The sequence below is a fragment of the Lathyrus oleraceus genome, chromosome 6 (genome assembly GCF_024323335.1).
Source record: "Lathyrus oleraceus cultivar Zhongwan6 chromosome 6, CAAS_Psat_ZW6_1.0, whole genome shotgun sequence".
Taxonomy (NCBI): Eukaryota; Viridiplantae; Streptophyta; class Magnoliopsida; order Fabales; family Fabaceae; genus Lathyrus; species Lathyrus oleraceus.
The window spans coordinates 81,473,682-81,489,384 of NC_066584.1; positions in this window are offsets into that span (position 1 = coordinate 81,473,682).

Here is a 15,703-nt window from a genome sequence, read left to right on the forward strand (position 1 = left end):
AAATTAAAAGTTAAGAGTTGAAAAGATTTGACCAATGGGTAGAAATCCAATAGACAAGAATGTCTTATAGAAACCCCAAATTCCCTTTGGACATTAGAATCAAGTCACAAACAATGCATACAGTATTATCTTGATGAGCAAGGCAACAAATAAAGATAGCCCCATCCATCCTGGCCACTCCAAGATCTCCTTCAAATTTGCCCATGTAACAGATGAATTCCACAGGTCACAAGTTCAAAATAAAAGCTTCACAATGATCATGTTGCAAATGAACTCAAAGGGATCTTCAATGATGTGTCAGATGAATTTTCAAATTGCAAGCACTTGGTATCACACAACTTGGCATTGGCCAAGTCCTTTAGCATAGGAATGTTGCCTAAATTCTAATTCCAGTTATTCAAGATCAAACCAACAGTCCACACAATAGTCTTTTAGGGGGTTTTTGTCCTTATTATGTACATTAATGGTCTAAGACCACACAAAGAAACAAAATATACGCAAAAAAGATATATCACACAATATGTTCCAAATGGACAAAGTGAAAATGACACTAACATAAACAATTAGGATGGAATGAATAAATGGAAAAATGAATAGAACTTAAAAAAATTAAAGTGCGTTAAAATAAAGGACTTGAAATTAGATGTTAGTTGTTAATGGATTAGAAGTTAGTATTGTTTTTCTTTTGCATTTTTGTTTTAAGTCATTCTTTGGAGAACACTCAACCCATTTATCACAAGCATGGATCCTTGAGCCAAGACATCTTCCAAAGGAAGGAAAAAAGGCAAAGTTTCCACACAATACCATGAAAGAGGGGAGACTTACAATCTCACTAACTAGAATGCTATGCCTTTTGTGTCAAAAATTTAGCGTTGTGTTAAGCAATCATAATTGGACTTATGTAGAAGTCACAACTATTTGAGGTCAAGCAAAAGAATTTTGGTGCTAATGCATTTTAGAGACATAATATAATGGACTATGCTCATGAAACATACCACACACAAAAAGAATATGCAAAAGAGGTGGCCTAATCTCATCCATACTTATGTCAATTTTGCAATCAACTAGCCTTAGGATTTAGAGACATCATAGACCAAATGAAATGGATACATAAAGAAGGGAAATTAGATGAAGAGGGAGGGGAATGGATCAAAACTCAAATTGATCAAAGGAGGACTTTTACCAAATTAATATCATTCATTCATTTTGGGAGATGGAATGTACATTCCATCAATCCCCTAAATCTAATGATATTAGCCTAGCAAAGTCAAATCAACCTTGATCAAGGCCCAACAACACAAGTCAAACATACACAAACCATCACAAGAGGTCAACACACATATTTGGCATTTATTCAATTTAAAAATACTAAAATAAAGCATTTAAATTAAATATGATTTGTCAAATTCCTAAATCCTCATCAAAACACCAAAGAAATGACAATGAGATTTATCATAGGTCAAACAAGGTCAAAGGACCTTGGAGAAAAAATTTCAGAATTTTTAAAGACCTAAAAGTATTTTTAAACAATTAAAAATAATCACAAAATCAATTAAATCATGAAATTTTTTAATAATTATCCAAAAAATAATTTTAATTCAGAATATTAAAGAGGAATTTATTTAAATTTTTTTGGTGAAACTCTCATATTTTTTAGATCAATATTAAAATTAGTATGAATTAATGAAAATCAAATGAATTAAAACAAAAATAAAAAAATCAAAAAAATATGAGCCACTTGATCTCCCTCATTAATTGAGGTGGCAGATCAAGTGGACACAAATGCGCGTTCCATGATGGAACCTAGTTAGCGCGCCACACGCGTGGTAATCAAAACCAACGCCTAAGATTAAAACAATTTGTATGGACCCTGTGGCTGGGAGACGTGCCAACACACCGCCGGAGCTAGAGCTCCGGTCTTCTTCTCCGGTGGACCTCACCGAACTGGTCCACCCTCAACCATCACCAAAATAAAAAAAGGAGGACATGATCTGAAAGAAAAAATGGCGTAGAGCACGAATTTGACCTCAATTTCAACCAACTCCAAATATATAAAAAGATATGAGGAGTTGAATTTTGAGGTGTGTCAACTGAGTTGCTTCGATTTGACCTCAAAGCAACACAATCTTGTTGCCTACATTGGTAGGACTTCAGACAACCAAAGATCCAAGAGAATTGATGAGAATTGAGTGAGAATCGAAGAGAAGAAGTTTTCTGAAATTTACCTTCAATGCTGTGCAAAAATGGATCTTGCTTGCTTCAACCTTGATCTGATCACACTTGAGAAACTTGCAAGAGAGGTTTAACAATGGTACAAAGCTTTGGGTCCTGGAGTTTCTAAGTCTCCAAACAGTGAGATTCAAACTCAATTTTCAAGTTGAAAATTCTCAGGTTTTCCTTTGAATGGTGAGGGTTTCAATTGGGGGGCAAAGATGGCGTGCAAGGTGTCTTTTAATTGAGCTCCAAGGGCCTGTATTTATGGCAATTGGGACTGATATTTGCACACTTGAAAAATTGCTAAATTTGGACATGGTGATGCACAAGCTTGCATGGGCGTGTACAGGCCCATGAAGCAATCCAATTTGATCCATGTACAATCATTCTGAAGTTCAAATGAGGCTTGGATGTAAAGGCAATGTGAAATGTGATTTTTGGCATTTGATTTCTTCCAATCATGTAGCTCTATTAAAGTCATGCGCAGACCAAGTAAACTTTGTCCAAAAAGCATGATATTGAGTTCCTTGGAAATATTAGATCAAGGGGAACAAGTTTGATGTTGAACACTTTTTTATTTGGAACTTGGATCATGGTGAATTTTGAGGTGGAAGTTTGGAAATTTCAACATGTTGAAATTTTTTCTAAGTGTCAAGCCATATATCTCAATATTCCACCTTGCTTAACTTTTTATGTGAGCTTCAAATGAGAAAAGTGTCTTCATCAAAGTTGTAGCTATTTCATTGAACTTAAAAATTGTCACCAATTTAATATCATTTGGATTTAGATTTATAGAGTTATGCATTTTTGAAGTTGAGGAAAATCACTTGTTCAATGGTATAGGTCAAAAATGACCGATAATGTATTCTCATATCACATGCTCATAAACGTTGAATTAGCTCTCACTCCAAACATAAAAGTTGAAGTAGACATCTTCAATTTGATTTTGAAAATTGAAAATCTTTCATCTCATGAAAATTGAGCAAGTTATGGCCTTAGAAAGTTGACTTTCAAATTAGGGTTTAGACAAAATGACCTATAATGTTTCAACATAGAAAATGACTTTCCAAGAAAAACTAGCTCTAGGTATCAACACGAAAGTTGTTTGGAGTGTAATTTAGAGTAACGTTTCTCTTGGAATCATTTTCATATGGTGAAAATTGTAGGATATAGGGTCTAGGGAGATCCAGTTTTGATCAGATGAATTCATCTGGCCAACCACCATCAACCAACTTGGTAACCTTCAATTCTCTTGACTTTTTAGGCTCATGGTAGATCATATATGCATAATATTATGAACTTTGAAGTGTCCTTTGAGAAATTTGATTAATTGTTGAAGAAGCTTGGTGAAGAAGTTACAAAAGATACCCAGATGAACTAGGGTTTCCAAGGCAAACCAATTCCAAACTCTTGATGATTTGATGATCAAAATTACATGTGAAGCTCATGGGTACTCATATATGATGCTTTGAGACTTTGTGGATTAATCCTTGGTTGTGCTCTTACACATGAGGGTCTCAAACCCTAGGTGTGGACTTGATAGATCAATGAGGATCATGCCCTACCTACAAAAAGTCAGGCAAATACAAAGACATATTTTTGGTATTTTGGTTAGTAAAAAATGATAATATACAAGTATGATATAATCACATGGTGTTTGGTGATCTCTCCCAAAACAACCTAATGAAAGAGGGGTAAGCAGAATGCCAAGGTGTGATCCCAATGCTAATGCATATGATGAGATAGCATGAGGGATCTTAGGGTCAAAATTGGGGTCTTACAATTGCTACACATTTTGATGAACTGCAGGGAGGACGTTATGTCCAATGTGTTGGTTGACACTAGGTCATCACTGAACGTGCTTCCAAAGTCAACTTTGTCTAGGCTTTCTTATCAAAGCGCCCCAACGAGGTACATTGGCGTGATTGTCAAGGCGTTTGATGGTTCTCGTAAAACTGTCATTGGTGAAGTGGACCTTCTAGTGAAGATAGGTCTGAGTGATTTCCAAATTACTTTCCAGGTAATGGATATCCACCCGACTTATAGTTGTTTATTGGGAAGGCCATGGATTCATGAAGCTGGAGCTATGACGTCTACTTTACACCAAAAGCTTAAATTTGTGAAGAACGGAAAGCTTGTTTGTTGGTGGAGAGAAGGCATTGTTGGTGAGCCATCTATCATTTTTCAGTTATGTTGATGTTGAGGAGGAAGTTGGAACGCCGTTCTAAGCCTTGTCTATTTCTAAGGAGAATAAAATTGGGGCACCCATGTCTTCTTTAAAGGATGCATAAAAGGCTATTGAGGCTGTCGGCATTGATTAGTGGGGCAAAATGATAAAGATTGCTGAGAATAAGAATAAGGATGGATTGGGTTTTCAACCAGGGCCATTCAACATCAAAACTGAAGTTGTGCAATCGAGTTTCTGTAGTGGAGGGTTCATTCATGGGAATGATCAACACTCAACTATTGTGATTGAGGATGGTGATGATGAAGACGAAGCTTGCATCAACTTTGTGATGCATGGCCAGACTTGCAACAATTGGGTTGCTGTTGATGTTCCTACTATTATCCATCGCTCTAAGTAATCTTATTTTTCATTTTTAAAGAAAAATCCTTCTCCTATTCCTAAAGGAAAAGTGAACATTGTTGGGCATTTCTATTATCACCAATAAAATGCAATTTTATTCATCCACATCTTTGACGTTTTATTTGTACTTTTTGCTTTTCTGAAAATGGTAATCACAAAAAACATAAATAAATAATAATCTTCCATCTTCATAATATTTGGTCACAATTAACTTCTCTAAAATCAAAATATCAAATCATTATACAGGTTGGTTCTCAAACCCATTGAATACAATGATCCAACTCCCTCTTCAAACTTTAATTTCCATGTGTTTGAAACTGAGGAAGAGACTGATGATGATGAAGTATTTGATGAATTATCTCGTTTACTTGAGCATGAGGAAAAAACCATTCAGTCGTTTGAATAGCAGATTGAATTAGTCAACTTGGGTTCCGAAGATGATGTGAAGGAAGTCAGGATTGGGTCTCAACTGTGTCCAGAGGCTAAGAAGGGGTTGATTGATCTTCTTTGAGAGTATTATGATGTGTTTGCTTGGTCCTATCAAGACATGCCTGGTTTGGATTCTGAGATCATGAAGCATAGATTGTCGTTGAAGCCAGAATGCCCGTCGGTCAAGCAGAAGTTAAGGAGAACTCATCCCGATATGGCAGTAAGGATCAAAGAGGAAGTGTAGAAGAAGATTGATGCTGGCTTCCTTGTTACCTCCGATTATCCATAGTGGGTGGCCAATATTGTGCTTATTCCTAAGAAAGATGAAAAAGTCTGCATGTGTGTTGATTATAGAGATTTGAAAAAAGCAGTCCAAAAGATGATTTTCCTCTACCACACATTGATATGTTGGTAGACAATACAACTAAATTCAAAGTCTTTTCATTTATGGATCGATTTTCTGGTTATAACCAAATCAAGATGGCACCTGAAGATATGGATAAGACCACATTTATTACACCCTAGGGAACATTCTGTTATAGAGTGATGCCTTTCAGTTTAAAGAATGTTGGTGCAACGTCCTAGAGAGCTATGACCACTCTTTTTCATGATATGATGCATAAAGAGATTGAAGCTTATGTCAATAATGTGATTGCTAAGTCAAGTGAGGAAGAAGAACATGTTGAGCATTTGTTGAAATTATTCCAGCGTTTGAGGAAGTACAAACTCCGCTTGAATCCCAATAAGTGTACTTTTGGTGTTCATTCTGGTAAGTTGTTGGGCTTTATTGTCAGCAAAAAAGGTATTGAGGTTGATCCTGCCAAGGTCAAAGCAATACAAGAAATGTTTGCGCCCAAAACTGAGAAGCAAGTCAGAGGTTTTCTCGGACGCTTGAACTACATCTCGAGATTCATATCGCATATGACTGCCACATGTGCACCTATTTTCAAGCTTTTTCGGAAAGATCAGTCTTTTGATTGGACCGAAGATTGCTAGAAAGCGTTTGACAGTATCAAAGAATATATGCTCGAGCCTCCGATTTTGTCTCCGTATGTTGAAGGAAGACCCTTGATCATGTATTTTATTGTGCTTGAAGAGAGTATGGGTTGTGTTCTTGGTAAGCAAGATGAATCTGGAAAGAAAGAATATGAAATTTATTACCTCATTAAGAAGTTCACCGTCTGTGAGACTCAGTATTCTATGCTTGAGAAGACATGCTGCGCATTGGCTTGGGCTGCTAAGCGTCTGCGCCAGTATATGTTGTTATCCGAGTATGATATCGAGTACCAATCTCAAAAAGCTATCAAGGGTAGTGTCTTGGCTGACCATTTGGCTCACTAACCGATTGAGGATTATCAGTCAGTGTAGTATGATTTTCCTGATGAAGAGATTTTGTACTTGAAGATGAAAGATTGTGATGAACCATTGCTGGAAGAAGGGCCAGAACCTGGTTCCCTTTGGGGCATGGTATTTGATGGAGTTGTTAATTCGTATGGTAATGGCATTGGGGCAATGATTATTACACATTTTCCATTCACATCTAGATTAACTTTCAAGTGTACAAAAAATATGGCTGAGTATGAAGCTTGCATTATGGGGCTTGAAGAAGCCATTGATCTCAAAATCAAACATCTTGACGTCTATGGAGATTCAACTTTGGTTGTGAATCAGATCAAAGGTGAATGGGAGACGAATCAATCTAGTCTGATACCATACAGAGATTACGCGAGGAGGATTTTAACTTTCTTTACAAAGGTTGAGTTTCATCATATCCCTCGAGATGAAAACCGGATGGCAGATGCTCTTGCAACATTGGCTTCAATGATTGTGGTGAAATTTTGGAATGAAGTTCCCAATTTGACTGTAATGTGTCTTAATAGGCCAACTCATGTGTTTGCTGTTGAAGAAGTCAAAGATGAAAAGCCCTGGTATTTTGATATCAAGTGCTTCCTCCAAAGTCAGATTTACCCGTCAAGGGCATCTTTGAAAGATAAGAAGACTTTGAGAAGATTAGCTGGAAACTTCTACCTGAATGGTGATGTTCTTTACAAGAGAAACTTCTATATGGTTTTGCTCAAATGCGTGGATAGACACGAAGAAGACTTATTAATGACTGAAGTCCATGAAGGTTCCTTTGGTACTCATTCCAATGGACATGCTATGGCGAAGAAGATGTTAAGAGTATGTTACTATTGGCAGACAATGGAATCTGACTGTTGCAAGTTTGTAAAGAAATGCCACAAGTATCCAATTTATGTAGATAAGATTCATGTTCCTCTGACACTGTTGAATGTCATTTCCTCTCCACGGCCCTTCTCCATGTGGGGAATTGATATGATTGGCATGATTGAGCCCAAAGCTTCGAACGGACATCGTTTCATTCTAGTGGCTATTGACTACTTCACAAAGTGGGTTGAAGCGGCATCATATGCAAATGTAACAAAGCAAGTTGATGTGAGGTTTATCAAGAATCAGATTATATGTCGTTATGGTGTGCCAAGTAAGATCATTACTTATAATAGATCTAACTTGAACAATAGTATGGTAGAAGCTCTTTGCAAAGACTTCAAGATTGCACATCATAATTCTTCTCCCTACAGGCCTAAGATGAATGGGGTTGTTGAAGCTGAAAATAAGAACATCAAGAAGATCATTCAGAAGATGGTGGTAACCTACAAAGATTGGCATGAGATGCTCCCATTTGCTTTGCATGGGTACCGTACATCCATCCGCACTTCAACAGGGGCATCCCCTTTCTCTCTTGTTTATGGCATGGAAGTTATGCTCCCCGTGGAGGTTGAGATCCCATCACTGCGTGTCTTGATGGAAGCCACGTTGACTCAAGCTGAATGGTGTCAAACCAGATATGATCAGTTGAATTTGATTGAAGAGAAGAGATTAACTGCTATGTGTCATGGTCATTATTGCAGCAAAGAATAAAGAAAGCTTTTGATAAAAAGGTCAAGCCTCGTGTGTTTAGAGGAATTAACTGCATTTGGTTGGCCCTAATCATTGAAGCAGTTTTGAGCAAGTCGTTTGGTTTTGATTCGTCATTCTCAACCAAAGCCAAGAACACAGTGGATATTGAAATGGATAGGGAGAGTAGTGATCATTATGTTCAATGTAGCCCTTTTACATGTAAATTACCATTTTTCAACTTTTTGTAAAGATCTATGGAGTCTTGTCATTTACAGACTACCATTCTATTAAATGAAGTTGAGCTTTTTTTCTAATTGTTTCTACTCTTATTTATTTCAGCTAAATAAAATTGAATTTTTATGATGATAATTTTGAAAGGAATTAATAAATCAAAATCATTTTTATTAAGAATATAAAAACAATTACTTTGAAAGAAATCGATTTCAGCAAAGAATATCAACAACAGTTTGAAAACAGGTAAGTTTTAATATGCGAAGCCTTGTTGGTTTTCCCCAGGCAGATGGTTTGGTGATAATTCCCAAACAATTCATCATTTATTCCCCAGTAGAGTTGAGCTGGTAAGCGCTCCCTTTTGCAAACTTTTTCCCAAGCTGAGTTGTAGGCTCACATTCTTAGCAATTTGCATAGATCATCCATGCATAGTCTAATCTCTTGTACTCCCCGACGGAGTTCATCTTTAGATATCGAAGATCTCGGGTTCCCAGCAGTGTTTGATTTGGAGAAGTATTTGATTTGGTCCCCTGCAAGGTTGTCTCCCATTTGATATGGTGTTGACCTATAATTCCCCACAGAGTTGACAACTTGGATCTTCAGCAAATCAGTTCTCCTTCCCTAACCAGGATTGAGTTATTCAGAGCCAGATTATTTGTGTTCATCCCCAGTATCTTTACTCCAGTTGATGTTTCCATCCTGTTGAGATTAGCCGAGTGTTGCAGTGGTGATTCAAATCTGTGATATTTGTATCCTTTGTGATTGTTTTATCAGCATAATCATCAATCATATACATACACATTCATACATCAGATATTTCATTATGCATTTTATTGTATTTGGTTCCTTATTTCTGATTCCCTGCTATGGTGATATTATTTCCCTATGCAGATTTGGTGCATCTGTCCTCCTTCATTTATAGAGTGTCATCCCCTTAAACAGAAAGAGTTTAACCTTTCCTATTCCCCACTGAGCTATTTCCTCGTGGATGATTATTGTTTCAGTTTCCTCCCCGGTTAATTATCTAGATGGAACCACTCCCCTTGAGTTATATCCTCATTTGGGTTGAGTCCTTGTTTGACCGTTTCTTTCTAACTCTTACCTAGATAGATATTTTTTTGTCCCTTGAGAGTTTTTTACCCAGTAACTGGTAATATTCTTCTCGATTTTTAAGTACGTTACTGTTGCCCAATTCCCGATAGAATGTAATCTATTCCCTTTATTTTCCCCAGCGGATTCGTGTTCACGTTTCCCTCACTGAGTCTATCCTTGATATGTTCATCCTAACCGATGACAGATATTATCTCTTTGTGATTTTCTACCCAGTAAAAAGGTAGTTGTAATCCCTATTTCATTCCCAAAGAGTCAATCCTTGATATATTCATCCTAACCGATGACGGTTTTTTCTCCCTTTGTGGTATTCTATCCAGTAACCGGTAGATATAAATCCTACTTCTCCCCTCAGAGTTAATCCTTGATATGTTCATCTTAACCGATGACGGGTTTTCTCCTCTTTGTGGTGTTCTGCTCAGTAACCGGTAAATGTAAATCCTGCTTCCCCCTACTGAGTATATCCCTGATATGTTCACCCTAACCGGTGACAGATATTCTCTTTTTGGTATTCTATCCAGTAACTGATAGATATGATTCTTATTTCCCCCGGCAGTCTATCCTTGATATGTTCATCCTAATCGATGATTGATATTCTTCCTTTTGAGTTTATCCTTGATATGTTCACTTTAACCAGTGACGAATATTCTCTCTTTGGTCTTCTTCCCAGTAACAGGTAGTTATAAATCCTATTTTTCCCAACAGGTCATTCTTACCCAGTAACCGGTAACGAATGCACCTCCTTTTTCTCAGCGAGTCATCCTTGATATGTTTACCCTAATCGGTAACGGATGTCCCTCTGTCAGGGTATATTATCTTCCTACCCAGTAACTGGTAATAGATAATATACCTCTGGTACTCCTATGTTGAAGTTCCTTCTTCCCCAGTTGAGTTTGAGCGTGTATTTCCTCAGTGAAGTCGCAAATCCCCTGTTTGGTATGGTATTTCAGTTTTGTTCTGATCTACCCATTTCCCTTGCAGATTTTCCTTATCCCTAAACGAGTCCCTCCATTGATTTATTTCCATGGAATTCCTCTCGTGTCTTCAATAGTCTTCAAGTCGTAGCCTGGCCTACGCATAACAACTTATCCCCCAGAGTCTCTGTCTCCCTAGCAAAGTTTATTTCTATGTTGTTATTTAAGCCCATTCTGCTGAGTTGATACAAAGATTTTAACCTTCACATCCTCATTCAGAATGTCCTTAAATAGGGGCAGTTGTAAGACCCCAATTTTGACCCTAAGATCCCTCATGTTATCTCATCATTTGCATTGGCTTTGGGATCACACCTTGGTATCCTCCTTACACCTCATTCATTGGGTTTGCATTGAGAGAGATCACCAAGCACATTTTATTGTATCATACTTTGTTTTTCATTATTTTATTAACCAAAATTCCAAAAATATGTCTATGTATAGTTTTTCACTTTTGTAGGTAGTGTGTGTGTTCACCCATGCTCCATCAAGCTCATATCTAGGATTTAAGATATTCAATGCAAGGAGACTAAACAAGAGATGGTTTAAATTGGTTCTAGACATCATATATGGAACCCCATTGTTTTCACATATCATTTTGATCAAGAATTCATCAAGAGTTTGAAGCTTGTTTGCCTTGGAAGCCCTAATTCATCTAGGTATCTTGTGTGACTTCCTCAACAAGTTTCTTCAATATTTAATCAAATATATCAAGGGATACTTCATATTATATCATATTACACATATATGATCCTCCATGAGTCCCAAATATCAAGAGAATGTCAAGTTTTCAAGAAGGTTCATGGTGGTTGACCAAAGAAAGTCAACTAGTCAAAACTGGGGTTCCCTAGACCCTATATCCTATAATATTTGTCATATAAAAATGATTCCCAGAGAAAGGTTACTCCTTATGACATTCCAAACAACTTTCGTGTTGAAGTCAAGATCTAGTTTTTCTTGGAAAGTCATTTTTTATGGTGAAAGATTATAGGTCATTTTGTCTGAATCCTAGTTAAGAGGTCAACTTCCAAGGACCATAACTTGCTCAATTTTTATGATATGAAATCCATCCAAGTTCCATGATCAAATTCAAGATATAATTTTCAACTTTTATGTTTGTAATAAGTTTAAATTCAACTAGAAAATACATGTGCCAAGAGGAAACATTATAGGTCATTTTAGGCCATTACCATTGAACAAGTGATTTTCCTCAACTTCTAAAATGTATAACTCCTTCATGCCAAATCCAAATGAGGTCCAATTTGTGACAAAATTGAATAAGTTTGAAATATATACAATTTTGATGAAGGAACGTTTTCCATTTGATGTCCACAACAAAAGTTATTCAAGGTGGAAGAAGTGAACATTTGACTTGGTACTTAGAAAATTTTCAAATATGTTTGATTTTCTAAACTTCTACCTCAAAATTCATCATGATACATGCTTAAAATGGAAAAGTGTTCAACATTAAAGTTGTTCCTCTTGATCTCATCTTTTCAAAAAGTCCAAGATCATCCCATTTGGATAAAAATTGAGGGACTTGTGCATGGCTCCTTTGTTGGATTTGTTTTGGCAAGATTTGGATTCAAATGATTTTTCTTCTTTGCATGCTTCCATATGATGACTTCAGTACACTTTGTGCATGAATTGGAGATGGATTGCATCACTCTTTAGGCCCAAACTATTTCCCATGCATCCATGCAACCTAGTTTCCAATTTTGGGAAATTTTCAACTGGTGTAAAAATTAATTCTATTGCCTATTTAAACAAGCTCATGGCCTCAGAATTAACATCAACACCTTGCCCAAGCTTTGCCAAGAGAACTCAGACCCTCACACCATAGAATTTCTTGAGGATTTCTTTGAAATCGAGTTTGAATTTCACTTTATGTTTTGAAGTTCAAACTCCAAGAATTCATTGCCTTTTCCATCTCAATTGATTACTGCAAGCAAGAGGAGGAAGAATCAAGTAAATCCAGATCAAGATCAAGCTGAATTGAAGCTACTCTAAGGTAAAATTTCATAAACTTCTCTTCTTCGAGTCTCTCTCATTTCTCAATTATTTTGATTGATTTTTGGTTGGCTGAAGTCCTACCAATGTAGGCAACAAGATTGAGTTGCTTTGAGGTCAAATCGAAGCAACTTAGTTCATGGTCCTCGAAATTCAAATCCATGTATCTTTTTATATACTTGGAATTGGAGAAAATTGAGACCAGATTCGAGCTCCTGAGCATTTTCTCTTTGAAATAGTGTCCTTATTTTTCATTTTTCATGAAGTTGAGGTTGGACCAGTCTGGTGGTGATCATCATAGAAGATGACCGAAGCTAGGGCTCCAGTGGTGCGTTGACAAATCCCAAGCCATCTGATCTGAATCCAACGTTTTAATCTTAGCCCTTGCTTTTGCATACCACGCGTGTACATGCGTTGACTGACGTGTTGGTGGAATGCACGCTTCTGGCATCAGATTTGCCACCTCAATTAATGAGGGAGATCTGATGGCCCTAGTTTTTTTTTAATTTCCTTTTAATTTCCTTTTAATTTCTGAATTTATGTTTAATTGCTTTATTTTGTTTAATTCATAATATTTTCATTTTTAATCCAAAAAATATGGGACTTTCACCAAAAATCATTAAATATTTTTCCCTTTCATTTTCTGAATTAAAATTATTTTTTGGATTATTTTGATATTTTTCATGAATTAATTATTTTTGTGCATATTTTTAATTGTTTAAAAATACTTCTGACTTTTCAAAAATAATGAAATTTTTTGTCTAAGCTCCTTTGACCTTGTTTGACCTAGGATAAATCTCTTGGCCATTTATTTGGTGTTTTGAAGAGGTTTTAGGTTTTGACCAAACTAATTTGTATTTTTATGCATTTTTAAATTGATTTTTAATTGATTAATTGTGTAAAAATTATGTTGAGCCATTTTTATGGTCTTGTGATGTTTGACTATTTGTTTGAGCCCTGGTCAAGGTTGATTTGACTTTTGTTGGATTAAAATCATTGGATTTAGGGGATTGATGAAATGTACATTTCATCTCACAAAATGAATGAATGATTTTAATTTGATAAAATTCCTCCAATGACCAATTTGTGTTTCTCTCATTCCCTTCCCCCTTCATCTTCATCCCCATTCTTCCCCATTCCTTTCATTGACCAGTGAAATCTCAAATATCCTAAGGCTAATTGGTTCATCAATGACCTTGTGTCAGATGAACTAATACAAGTATGGATGAGATAGGTCAATCCCTCTTGATCTTTTCTTTAGTGTGGTATGTTTTAGGAGTTTGGTTCATCATACAAAATCTCTAACATGAATTAACACCTAAACCTTTATTGCCCAACCTCAGATAGTTGTGACTTCTACATAAGTCCAATTACGATTGCTTAACATAGAGCTAAATTTGATCCTAAAGGTATATCATTCTAGTAAGTGAGATTGTAAGTCTCCCATCTTTCATGGTATTGTGTGGAAACTTGGCCTTTTTTCCTTCCTATGGAAGATGTCTTGGTTCAAGGATCCATGCTTGTGAATGGATGGTTAAGTGTTCTACAAAGAATGACTTAATCAATTAAAAAGTAAAATACCACTAACACTTGACTAACATTTGACTAACTCTTATTAATATTGCTTTACTTTTCAAGTCATTTACTTTATGCAATTTAATTTTTAGTCACTTATCATTCATTGCCATTTACATTTCATTAAACTTGTTTATGTTTATGTCATTTTCATTTTTGCTCATTTGAGCCATATCTTGTGATTGTATATATTTGTTTGTGGTCTTAGGACCTTAAAATACTCAATAAACAAAAAAACCCTAAAAAATGTTTGGTGGACTGTTGATCTTGATCTGAACTTTTGGACTTAGAACTAGACAACATTCCCTATGCAAAAAGGACTTGGCCAATGTCAACATTTTGAGACCAAGTTATTGTGAACTGAGCCTTCATCTGATGCAAGTCTTGGGATTTATTTGAACTCATCTGCTACTTTATCTTGGTGTAAATTGTTATTTTGATCTTGTGTCTAAGGCTTTATTCTGAGTTATCAATGAGTATTTCATCTGGTACATGAGAAGACAAAGAAGACTGCTAGCTATGGGAATTGCTTGCTTGTATGTGGCTATCTTTATTTGATGGCTTGATCTTCATGATGTATGATATTGCTAATTTCCTGATTGATTATTGCCTGATTCAAAGTCCAAAGGGAAAATGGGTTTTCTATATGACATTCTTGTCTGTTGAATTGCATCCCTTTGGTCAGATCTTTTCAACTCTTAACTTTTAATTTTGTGCTTAGGATTAGTCTCTTCATCTCCTCCCACTTCTTAAATTTCAAAATATCTCCCCCTTTTCAAAAACTTTCTTTGCTTGTGATTTAAAACTTAGACTTTGTTTGAATGATTAGAAACTTTGGCCTTATGCCATTGGATTTTTGGACTCCTTTTGTTAAATCAAACTTGTAAACAAATCTAATCATATTGACTTAAAATTTTAAAAAGAAAAAAAGAACTAACAAATCCATTCAAACCTTTGACTCTTTGTGCCCTTTTTCAATTAAATTTTTGTTAAAAGAAATTCACTCACCTTTAAATTGTTACCACGAACTACGTGGTTTTGATCCCTCATTTTTATGTTGGTACGTAGGCACAAGTCCGAAGGTCTTGTCAAACATAAAAATATAATCAACGAATTCTTTTCTCATCCTCACATTCTATTTTTCTCAAACATCTTTTATACCAAAAAACATATACACACATGAAAAAGGGCTCCCTAGGAGTACCTAGGACACTTTGGGTGCTAACACCTTCCCTCTGTGTAACCAACCCCGTTACCTATAATATCTGACATTTTATTAGTTTTGATTTGAAAACTTCTTATCTTTGGGTTTTGTTCGTACTTTTCTCTTTTCCTTTGGAAATAATAAAAGCGCGGTGGCGACTCTGGTTTTATTGACGTTAAGCTTATCCATAGCTTGTTGGTCATGAATTTACCGCTACATAACCAGTTACCAGAAATGGTGTAACCGGTTACCGGTTACCATTGAAGCTGGATTAATTTATTTTATTTTCAGTGTCAAATGTAATCGGTTACACATTTTGGTGTAACCGGTTACAAGTATGAGTTTTTGACTTTTTTGCTATTATACTTGGTCAAATCACATTCCAATCATTTTGTAACATGTATATAAGTGTTTAAGGTGCACTCTTACCCTAGTTAATGCAGGTATTCACCC